The sequence below is a fragment of the Phascolarctos cinereus genome, unplaced genomic scaffold, assembly GCF_003287225.1.
Source record: "Phascolarctos cinereus isolate Bilbo 61053 unplaced genomic scaffold, phaCin_HiC Scaffold_3;HRSCAF=262, whole genome shotgun sequence".
Lineage (NCBI taxonomy): Eukaryota > Metazoa > Chordata > Mammalia > Diprotodontia > Phascolarctidae > Phascolarctos > Phascolarctos cinereus.
Window position 1 is genome coordinate 38531266 of NW_027555736.1, and position 12748 is coordinate 38544013.

Consider the following 12748-nt stretch of genomic DNA (forward strand, 5'->3'; position numbering starts at 1 on the left):
AATGTACGGTTTATGGACTGTTAAGCTGAAATTGAATTCCTGGAAAAAAATATAAAATGTGTTATTGAAGAGATCATGTGTGGGCAATCTTCAACAAGAATGACAAGTTTTGATTACAAATAGAAAGATTCATTAAGGACAGGGCTTGTCAGACTATCTTTATTTTTATACAAGGTTAATAGATTATTTGATCAAGGGTCAGCACAGGAAGAAAAATCACCAGCAATATAGAGGACATTTCAGTCAAAACTTCCAACTTAGAAAAGCTCCTACTTGGCTGACTTGAAAACGTATTGAAGATCCTAATTTGGAGTTTCTCACTCTGCTTCATCCTGCGGATGTATAGTTTGCCATGGAGCCAGCACTGGTAGCATCGTATGATCAGGATTTACTTATACATTTTATGCAATATACATGTATGTATTTATGTGTGCATAAATTTTTTATGAGGCAGCTAGGTGATACGAGTGATGAAGCACTGGGCCTAGAGTCAGGGAGACCCTAAATTCAAATATAATCTCAGACCATACTATCTCTGTGACCCTGACAAGTGATTTAACCTCTGTACATTTCAATTTCCTCGACTCTAAAACGGGGATGATAATAATAGCACCTCCATCACAATTTGCTGTGTGAATCAAATAAGATACCATTTGTAAAGCACTTAGCACAATGCCTAGCACATAGTAGGTACTACAGAAATGCTGGTTAGAATCATTATTGCCTCATTTAGTTGCTTTGGAAAACAATTACATCCTTTTTGATTTTCAAATCTAAAAACACTGCAGGTGCATCATAATAGCTAATGGTAAATCTTTTTGTTTATAATTATTCCCATTATTTTTGTTTGTTTAGATTATGGTAATAAAATTGCATTTCAAATTTCTTTTTAAAAGAAAGAAAAGGTAGTGGAGAAATTGGATATTCAATTATTTGATAATAGTAATCTTTAAGTATTTGAAGGTCAGTAATATAAAAGAGTAATTACGTTTATTTTACTTGGTCCTAGAGGACAGATTTAGGAGTAATGGGTGGAATTGCAACTGAGCATATTTTTGTCAAAAATAATGAGAAAATTCCTAACATATAGAGGGTCCAAATGTAGTATTTTTTTTTTGTCTTTGAGAGTAGAAAGTCTCCTTTCTGTAGATGTCTCTAAAGTAGAGCCTGTGGGACCACTGGTATGTGTTGCAGTGGAGGCAAAGTTGGGTGGGGGGAGGAGAGCAGGTTAGGGTGAAGAGGATTCTTATTCAGATATACATTGGATTTCATAGCTTCTGAGGTTTCCTCCAGGTCTGAGATTTTATGATAACGACTTACTGAACCTGTCACAAGATTGGCACAAAAATAAGAAATTATATTATTATGTTTTCAGACTCCTATTATCTGGTCAACTGTTAGAGGTTTCTTTCTACTAAAAGCAGAATTATCTAATAAACACAATTTCTTGACCTGTCTTTTTAACATGTTTACCTTTCAGAAAGTATAAGAAGTGATAGAAGAGACTCTTAATCTGGGTCCAAATCTGACCAATAAGTAGAAACTAACCAGCAATGTAGAAATAATGGGAACTTTAACAAAAGACCACGTTATAGAGTTTATGACAGCCAGAAAGGGAAATACTTGACATAGTTAGGCCCAATCTTAGGCATTAGGAAAGTGGAATTGAGATATATAGAAAATTCTAAAATGATCCTAAGTCTTGAAATCCTAAACTAAAAGATGGTGAAAGAATAAAATTCTGACCGAAGAATTTCAAATAAGCCTGATACAAAAGAAAATTTAGAAAAATCGGAGATATACAGAGATATACTAGACAGTCCTATGAAGACAAAAGATATAAATATCCATAAATATATAAACATATATATACATATTTGCATATATACCTATATATATGTATGTATATATATATACATATACAATATATATATATATACACACACACACATATATATACCTATATGTATTTAGCACCTACAGTGCCCAATCTCACATGTTGTCCTCCCTAAAGCTATAGCATATTTAAGAAAGTCAGCCAATCAGCTTATCCATATCAATATCAACTTAAATCCATAGCTCCCAAACCCCAAGTTATGTACGTTTTTATATTTCATATGGAATATTGTATGACATCTATTTTTAAAATTTTTAAAATTTTATTTATTTTATTCAATATTTCCCAATTATGTGATAATATTTTTAAATTAAGCTCAAAATTCTCTCTCTCCCTCCCACCTCCTTGAGAAGACAAGTAGTTTGATTTTGATTATATATATGAGGTCACACAAAACATATTTCCATATTAGTCATGCTGCAGAGGAAAACATAAACAAAATAAAACAATACAAAATATTTTAAAAGTATGCTTCAATCTGCATTCAGAGTTCATCAGTTTTCTCTGTAGAGGTAGGTAGAATTTCTCATTATATGTCCTTTGAAATTGTCTTATTCAGACTTGCTAAGTCTTTTGTAGTTGATCATCCTTACAATATTTCTCTTACTGTGTACAATGTTTTCCTGGTTCTACTCACTTCACTTTGCATGAGTTCATATGATTTTATGGGCTTTTCTGAAGTCATACAGCTCATCATTTTTTATAGCACAATAGTTTTCCATTATAATCATCTACCACAACTTCTTCAGCCATTCCCCAATTGATAGAATCCCTTGATCTCCAAATATTTGTCACCACAAAAAGAGCTGCTATAAGCAGTTTTATATAAATAGCTACTCTTCCTTTTTATTTGATTTCTTTGGATAAAGACTTAGTTGTGATATTGCTAGGTTAGAGAGAAAGTACCCCTTTAGGTGTAGTTCCAATTGTTCTCCAAAATGGTTAGACCAATTCACAACTCCACCAACAATGCATTAGAATCCCAAATTTTCTACATCCCTTCTAGAATTCATATTTTTTCTTTTTTTCTGTTATGTTAACCAATCTGAGAGGTGTGAGGTAATATCTCAGAATTGTTTTAATTTGCATTTCTGCAATTGGTAGTGATTTAGAGCATTTTTTCATGTGACTTGATAACTTCAATTTCTTCTGAAAACTCCTCATTCATATTGTTTGGCTATTTGTCAACTGGGGAACAACTTTTTATAAATTTAGCTCAACTTTCTACATATTTGAAAAAATGAGGCCTTTGTTAAAAAAAATACCTTTGATATAAATTTTTGCCAGTTTACTGTTTTCCTTCTAATTTTGGCTGCATTACTTTTCTTTGTGTAAAAGTTTTTTTTTCAGTTTCATATAATCAAAATCATATTTTACTTCTTATAATTCCCTCTATCTTTTCTTTGGACATAAACTCTTCTGTTGTTCATAGATTCAATGGGCAAATTTTCCCATGCTTTCTTAATTAACTTGTATCACCCTCTAAGTTTTAATCATTTATCCGTTTTGATCTTATCTTGATATACAATGTGAGGTCTATGCTTTGTTTCTTCCAAGCTGTTTTCTAGTTTTCCCCAGTGATTTCTGTGAAGTGATATGTTCTTATACCCCAAATCTTAGATCTGTGGTTTTATTAAGCACTAATTTTACTGTGATCATTTACCACTGTATATTGTATAACTGATCTACTCCAATTATCCATCACTCTATTTCTTAGCCAGAATCAGCTTACTTTCATGATTACTGCTTTTTAATAGGGTTTGAAATCTGGGACTGCTAGTCCACCTTCCATCACATATTTTCATTGATTTCCTCGATACTTGAACTTTTGGTCTTGTAGATGAATTTTGTTGCTACTTTTTCTAGCTCTATAAAATAATTCTTTGGTAGTTCTGTTGGCATGACACCAAAAAAGAAAATTAACTTAGAATTGTCATTTTTTTTTACATTGGCTCAACTTACTTGTCAGCAATTATATGTTTCTCCAATTGTTTAGATCTATCTTTATTTGTGTGAAAAATGTGTTGTAATTTTGTTCATATAATCTCTGTGTTTGTCTTAGCAGGTAGATTCCCAACTATTTTGTATTGTATTTATTCATTTTAAATGGAATTTCTCTTTCTATCATGTGTGTCCTTTTAATTGTCTAGGATGCAGTTAAAAGCAAAGGCAAAATAAATGAAATGAAATGCACAGCATGAAAAATAATGATATAGCACTTCATCTCTGCAAAACTAAGGTACACAACATTGAAGATATGTACATAATAAATCAGAAGAGGGAATATGCATAGAGATCAGTAATCGAGTTTTGCATCTCTTTTGTGATTTGGTCAATTCTAACCTTCAAGGAGTTATTTACTTTAACATTTTTGTGTCTCTTTTTTACCAAACTATTGGCTCTATTTCCATAATTTTCTTGCATTGCCCTTTCTTTTTTTCTATTTTCTTCTGCAACTCTTATTTATTTTCAAAAATCTGTTTTTGCTCATTTTTATCGCTTTCAGATGATCTAGAAATTCTTGTTATGCCTGTGTCTAATCTGCATTTTTCTCTGAAGCTTTGCTTGTAGATGTTTTCACATCATTACTTTCTTCTGAGTTTATGTCTTGAACTGTTCCACCACCACAGTAACATTTATGGTTAGAGGTTCTTTTTTTTTTTCTTTTTTGCTCATTTTTCCAGCTTGCGTCTTGAGTTTGAACTTTGTGTTACAGTTGGATTCTGCTCACTTCTAGGGAAGAGAAGGGGATTATTCAAAGAGAGGAATTACTATGCCTAGGTTAGACTAGGTAAATTCTTCTCATCTTCTAGGATATACCAGGATCAAGTTTCTTTCTTTTCTTAGTCATCTTATTCTTAGCTAATATCTATGTCTAACTGTCTCTCTAGAGCTAGTCAATGCCATATTCTTTGAGTCCACTTGGTTGTTCTCTAGCCATCTTTTTCTTCATGCTAGGGAGGAATGCTGATAAAGTGGATTGGTACACAAGAAGAATTGTAGTTAATGGTTCAATATCAAGACTTGTTTATAATGGATTGGCCTAGTGAGCTTGATATGTATTTCAGAAAAAAAAAAAACAACAAATAATAAATATATGCCAGATTATTAAATGAGTAGTTGTGGTACAGCTAGGCTTTGAATTCAAGCTTTCTAGTTGCAAATTTGCTTGATCCTTTTGATTGTACATTTTCTATTTATTATGACAAATACTAAAGTTGAAATAAGTTAGATGAAGTTCAGTATTGAAATGTAAGTATAGGTCCCTGGCATCCAAATTGAATCTTCCTGGCAGGAATGGTGCTAGGAGAATCCTTTGCATATAGAAAGGAGTTATATAGGAACTCCTACACCATAGAAAACCACTATGGCTTATTTCAGAGTCCTGTGCAGTGTGCCCCTTGCAGGGGCAAGTAGCACAAAACATACTTAAATCATATTTTGAGACAAGTTTGGCTGGGGAGACCCCAGGGCACTCTCCAATGATGGGAACAAAGAGACATCTGGATATCTATTGCACTGGTTAGAGACTTAGGGGAGGTATCAGAGAAACCAGATTGGGAAGGACCTCACCAGGGATATGACTTCAGTTAGGTAAAAAATAGAGCATCTGGTAGCTTCCTATTTTAACTTATTATTCTTACTAAGCAGATGTGAAGCTCAGTTATTTAGATGTTACAAAAGCACTTCGAATATTGTAAACGCCACCACAATGTGGGCACCCTAAGCAAAAACACTTCAGTTTCCCCTCTTATTTAGAATTCTGATAAGAGAGTCTTCAGACAGACAGTGTAGCATCCTGGCCCAAGAATACTAAATGATTCTTTGAAAGGCATCTAATATCTTGTGTATTTGTGCCAGCAGTCACCATTTAATGTAACATATTATGCAAATTCATGTTTATCACATGCTAAACTTAGTGTCAAGGGATTAGGATTAAAATTTCAACCCCGATATAAATGTGTCATTAGTGTACAATTGATATAATTATACTCCAGTGTTCTGGACAAAGACCTTCAGGAGAACCTTCCCATAAGGAGCATTTCAGAGATGCCAGATAACAACTGTTATTAGTGTTATGATGAAAATGACAACTCCTAGATCTGCTATGATTACAATTACTGTTCTATCTGAGAAAAAACAAAACCAAAAATAATTACAGGTATTTATGCCTTCTATTTGTGTGACTAAGCCAGCAAAAACTCGTCCTTGAACCCTAGAATTTTATTGTAGTGTGTAAATTCTGGGTTTTTCCAGGGGATAGGAGCTGGTCAATTCTGTCTTCCTATCCTCACGACTTAATCCTTTTAATGAGCCCAAGCTTCTCTCTTAAAAACTAAGGAGTGTCTTCCCCCCCCCCAATATTCTCCTAGTGATTGCATGTGACTCTAAGTTATATAATAAAATCTCTGGAGAATTAAATTTGAGGGTCACCTAAAGGGCACTAGAGACGTACAGGAATGAGTAAGTTGTAATACATTACAAATGAAGACTTGCACTGGAGAACTGTTTTAAATGATACCAGAAGATAAATATATGGCCAGAAAGAGAAAAAGAAAAAAAAAAACCATGCTGGTCGTTTTCATAGAGTTGAGGATAACTGATGAAGAGCTCACACATAATCATAGGATTATAGATCATGGATTTAGAGCTAGAAGGGACCTTGCAGGTGATTTACTGTAACCCTACTCATTTTATAGATGAACAAACTGAAGCCTAGTGAAGTGACATTACTTGCTAAGATGGCAAAGGCAATAAGTAGAAGAGCTGGGAATAGACCTTCCCCTTATATTCTAGAACTCCTTCCACTGTACCACATTGCCTGGCTCATACTCCATTGCTATCCACATAGCATGAAGAGCACAAAAGGAAAGCTACTAACACATTGAGTCGACTCTCTGTAGAGGATTTATGAGAGGTTATGGAAAAAAGAAATGCAAGGCATGGGTAGGTTATCAAATACATTACTGGTGTGAACACCCACATTGATGAGCTCACTGATGGATGGAGAGATGCAATGAAGGACAGAATTAAGTACCTCCAGTGTTTAATATAGTGATTTGGACATAATGGGTGCTTAATAAATGTTTGTGGATTTACATTTTGGCATGTGATGGGAGTTGAGTTCCCAGGCAAGAGGATAGTTTCTAACCATCTAGCTGCATTCTCAATCCAGTCCCCTTGTGACCCTCATCAAAACAGAAGAGCAGACATTTGCAAACCATCTGGCAGGAATGAGGCACATAGTCTGTGACTGTGGATGGTAATTGTTCTCTGCGTGAAGCTAATTGGTCCTTATGGGGATCAAAGACAAGATGTTGGCTTCAGCATCATCCTCTGACCAGCTGAGCTAACCTGTTAAGTATTTCGTGATGTTATACCATGAATCCATCCTTGAATTATTTCTGCTTTAGCTTCTCAAAATATTTGTGAAAACCAAACCAATCACAATGGGACATAAAGGCTGCTGTATAAAACAAGCCCTTCTTCCCTGTGCCACTCAGAGTAGAGGCCCTTCAAACAGCAAAAGTATCCTAGGTAAGGAAAGTACTCTACTATATATTAAGAATCCATTCAGAGAAACAGCAGAACTGTATAGTGGGAAAATTTGGAGCTGAGAATCAAGAGACTTGCAGTATCTAGGAGTACAAGTAATTATTAAATTCAAATTATTTTTAAAAATAACATCCCTCCCCCCCAAATAACACCCAGTAGATTTAGTGTTAGTTAAGCTCCTGGATGGTATGAAACTACTCTACATTCCTGTGGTTTCAGGATGTGTTTTCACTTCTAGTGTCTGCTAGAAAGCCATGGGTCAAATCATCAGCTCAGTGAGAGGCATTCTCAGAAAGAAAAACTAGGTTGAATGAACAAATGAAAGAATTAAAAATCAATTAATGTTTACTAGGTACAGACAATATATTAAGTGCTGGAGATATGAACACAAAAAGAAGTTCTCTGACTTAAAAGAAATAATATACTAATAGTGGGAAAGCAACATATCTAAGGAGTCATAGAATACTTCACTGAAATGCTCTTTCTAAGAATGATACTGTTGCTTTCATTACTGTTTCCAGAGCTAGGAAAGGAAAATCTAGGGGTTGGACGTGAGGTAGATGTTCAGAAAGCAGTGGGGGGCAGGGTGGATCTGGATGAGCTAATTTAATAAGAACTTTCATCAGTCAGTACTATAAGGAATAAAGTGGCAATGGTATCCCATGGAATTAAGGAACGGCCATAAGTCTTTCACTGATTCACAGTTACTTCACTTTAATGTGGCCTCTACTTTCCAAGGAGCCATATGCTATTGATCTATATTATGTGACTCAGGATTTTCCTTACTTTTCTTTTCAAATTGGTACTTCTTTTACTGAGCAAAAACTAATGTTGATGCATGCCCTGAACTGTTCTCAAATAAACCTTGACCCAGCATGTTAGATAGAATCATAAGAGTAGATGAGGATATCATTAAGATAGACCATGATCGCTGGCCCAGTAAATGTTGAGACAGCAAGTCCATGAATTTATGGAAAACTAAGGATGTTGCATAAATGCAACACATCATTTGATATATCATAGAATTTTGAAATAATAAATACAACCTATAATTTGAGTCTGGACATCCATGTTCTTTCCATCATCTCTTATCATGATCAGCTTGTATTCTTTTAGGGTGTTCAATTTTCTGAATATCAAAACTCTTGATATCTACTTCAGAGGTCCAGTATCAATGGTGGAAAACAGTGGTCATTGATAGTAATGATATTTTGGACTCTCTAGTGTGCTATTTGAAAAATAACACTGTTACTTCATGGGAGCAGGAAAGGTAGAGCACATCAGTTTTATTATTTTTTTTAAAGTAACTCTTGAAGAGCAACAGTCTCTGGCCTGGCTATAGAAGGAACTGGTTGCCTTTCTTGCTCAGGTCACAAACAGAAGAAAGAGTTTAGCCCTAGGTATCATGGTTTAGGGGAGAAGGGTTTTGAAAAGCTGATGCTCATCTAGTGATGTGTAGCAAAGGTGGGGAGAAGACTTGAAACCATTCACGAAAGGATCAGTTGAATGAATCGGGGATGTCAATATTGGATTGAAACATGATGGAAGTTGAGAGAAGGAGGGAGTTTCTTCAAATGTTAGGATGCCTGTGATTTTATTAAACATATTATTCTTATGTCAACAACTAGAACTAATGGGTAGAAATTATAGACAGGCAGCTTGGGGCATGATACAAAGAAGAACATCTTAATAATTAGACATCTAAGAATTGAATGCACTGCCTCATGAAATGATGACAGGCTCATTACTAGGTGGTGTTCTAGAAGAATCCAGGTGACATTTCTCTGGAGGAGATTCATGCTTCAGGTAGAGGTTGGGCTAGATGAAATTTAAAGTTTTCTTTCAGCTCAAAGATAGATGACTGACTGACACGAACAGTAGAGGTTCAACTCAGCCTAGCTTGGCCATGAAAATCTTTCCACTAATATTTTAATGAACATTTAATTTAATTTCAGGGGTTACCATTGCCTCCAAACTCACTGTCACTTACCTCCTCTGGGTTTCAGTTTCTTCATCTGTAAAATGAGGGAGTTGGAATAGATAGTCTCTTAGGTTCATTCCTTCCTACTTCTGGTTCTGTTATTCTTGGAGAGTTATAGCCGTTCACAAAGGAGGAAATATGGATCCTATATACCGAACTCAATATATAATGGCCATTTCTTTGGAGTAGACATAACCATCTGATTGTTTAATTTGTACAATAACAGGCAAAGTGGCAAAGAAGCTTAAATCAGAAAGACCTTGGTTCAAATACTACCTTTGACACTTGTACTTTTGTGAGCCTGTTTATATTATTTGACTAATCACCTATTGCCTCATGTAATGGACTCTCTAAAATATATCAATCAAGCTGTATCAGCTTGGGATATTTTCACAAGATAAAATGAATGAGATTTAGGTATCGAGCAATATGTTGGAGTAGATTTAGAATAAGATTAACTGATGTAAATGAGACATTGGTGGCTATTCTTAAAAGAAAAAAAAAATTAATATTAATTAGTCTTTTCAGGTGTTATATGCCACTCAACCTTTTTTCAATTAGAATGTCACTTTAATGAAGGCCATTGTAGTTTTGCCTCTTTATATCCCTAGAACCCATCATGGCATTTTCTGTATATTAAATGTTTAATAGAGGCTTCTTAAGTTAGAATTTCAAAGAAAACAATATTTTAAAGGAACTGGGATTTAAAAAAAAATATATCTGAGACATCATGGACTTTACAGGGGTACATACAAAGAACTTCAATTGAATTTAGCATGAATGAATCAGAAACTCAGGGGTTAGATTTCCCTCATGATGCAAATAGATTTAAAATTTAAAGAGTGAAACAAATTTGAGGTGATTCTTAAAAACCCTCTCTGGTATGGAAGCAAGCAAACCCAGCTTTCAGTGCAGTCTAATGACCCTAGGATGTGCTAGGGGTTTCCCACCCCTTATTCAGAGCATTCCAAAATTTGCAATTAAGGGCTAGAACTGAATGGTGATTGAGCACAGACTCATTTAGGTAGAGCCAAAGAAGCTGAACAAAACAGACCAAATTACAGATCTTGACTCCAAAGAAGGCAATCTCAGTATTAGCATCATCAACAGTAGCAGCGTAAGTTCCTCTCCTGAATTTCCCATTGCCATAAAATTTTAAATTGTTATTTTTGTTGTTGAGTCATATTTTTTTTTTGTCTGACCCTTCATGACCCTATTTCAGATTTTCTTGGCAACGATACTAGAGTGGTTTGCCATTTCCTTCTCCAGCTCATTTTACAAATAAGAAAACTGAGGCAAACAGGGTTAAGTGATATGCCCAGGGTCACACAATGAGTAAGGGTCTGAGGCCAGATTTGAAATCAGGAAGATGAATCTTCCTGACTTCAGGCCTGGCACTCTATCCAGTGTCAAAGATACTGTACATCAATCAATCAAAATTTATTAAGCACCTACTATGTGCTAGGCACTGTTCTAAGTGCTGGGAATATAAAAAGAGGCAAAAAATGCAGTCTGACCTCAAGGAATTTACAATCCTGTGAGGGAAGGAATATGCAAACAAATATATACAAATGAAGGTTTAAACAGGATAAATTAACAGTCACTGGAATTAAGGTGGCTTGCAAAGTTTTCTAATAAAAGATGGGATTTTAATTGAGACTTAAAGGAAACCAGAGAGATCAGTAGTCAGAGGGGGAAGGGAGAACATTAAATTGGTGATTCTTTAAAATGCTTTGTCTTCCATTAGTTGAAAGGAATGGTCTTCGCTTCTCTTCATCTATATTTAGTTCAGTCACTCATTAGCTGAGGATCAGACTATAGTTTTTCCTTAAAGTGTAGGATTGCTTTTCAAAAAGGAGATGATAATAGTCAAAGAGAATGATTAGGCATAGCATATTCTAAATGGATTCAGAAAAAAAAATATATCATGAAAAGCTTTAATAGTTTTAAAGTTTGCCACTTGGTGTTGAATTATTGGGCCATGGCAATCCTTGAAACAAAGCAAACTACTCTAAATCCTTGGGGCCCTCTCCACGTCTAAAGAGATAGTTTCAGCAAAGCAGAAGGGTGATAAGAATCTCACCAGTTTTAAACAGCTCTTAGTCCTGAAGAGGTGAGATCTCAATTAGTTTTTTCTTTCTACTGTAGAAATTACTACTTAAATATTTTATATTTAACTATGCATGTGCCCCCCAATAGAATTTAAGCTCTTTAAATGTGGCTCTTATGTTTAACTATAACATCAACATCCCCCACTTTAAACTCAGCTGAAATCCTAATCTCAAAAACTCATATGTATTATGAGCAACAGGGGGCCCAACTTTTCTTCTTCATCCAAGAGGCTTACCAGCTGTTTCCTACACTTGACATTCCATTCTTCATCACTATTTTTTTTTTCATGCAAGCTATCTTCCATACCTGAAATGGCTTGCCTCCTTACTTTTAATTCTCATAATCCTTTTGTGGGTTGGGGGAGATTTGGTTTCTCTAAAATATCCAGTTATTATAATCACAGAAAGTAAGGATCAGATAGCATGTATTGATGTGCTAATGAAGTACAAAGACATGTCCAGGCCATGTTTATCCTTTCATGAAGTGTGAAAAAGCTCTTTGAAATAGGAAGGCAACTTGGCCATTGGCTTGGAGAAGATTAATCCTAACCTTGGAAGACTTTGTAAAGATTAACCTGCCATTTATGAAAACAATTAAAGAGTTTTAAACATTTTAGGGAGGGTGAAGCTATGTGAAATGAGACCTTCATGCCTCTATTAGATAGCAACAAGATTTAGGTTGTGAACTCCTCCCCTGACATTGTATCAATCTGTCTAGCATTAGAGCTCCTCACTCAGTAGAGTATACCATATCCAGCAGGAAGCAATTCTAATACTTGAGCAGTCCAAGGCAGACAGCAGAGGAACAAACTCCACTCAAATGTACCCATAGAGAAGCATAATACAAGACAGGACTCAGCTTTGAGGAGTGTGACCTCTGGAAGCAGAGAAAAGAGCAAACTCTCAATTCAAGTAAAAATTAGTCCTGGCATTTGGAAGTTGGCCTGTGAGGATATGCAAGGCAAGGAAGTCCAGCTGAGTGATCTACCCAGAAGGGATGCTGAAACCAGTGAAGACCTGTATGAGGACTCCTTTAAAAGAGAAAGAACAGGGACAGAGACAAGATGGCAAAGAAGAGCACTAACCCACCTGAGTTCTCCTGAAAGCCCTCTAAACACCTTTAAGTAATGCCATAAAACAGTTCCACAAAAGGATGGAGTAAAATAATTTTCCAACCAAAGACAACTTAGAAGGGTAGCAGGA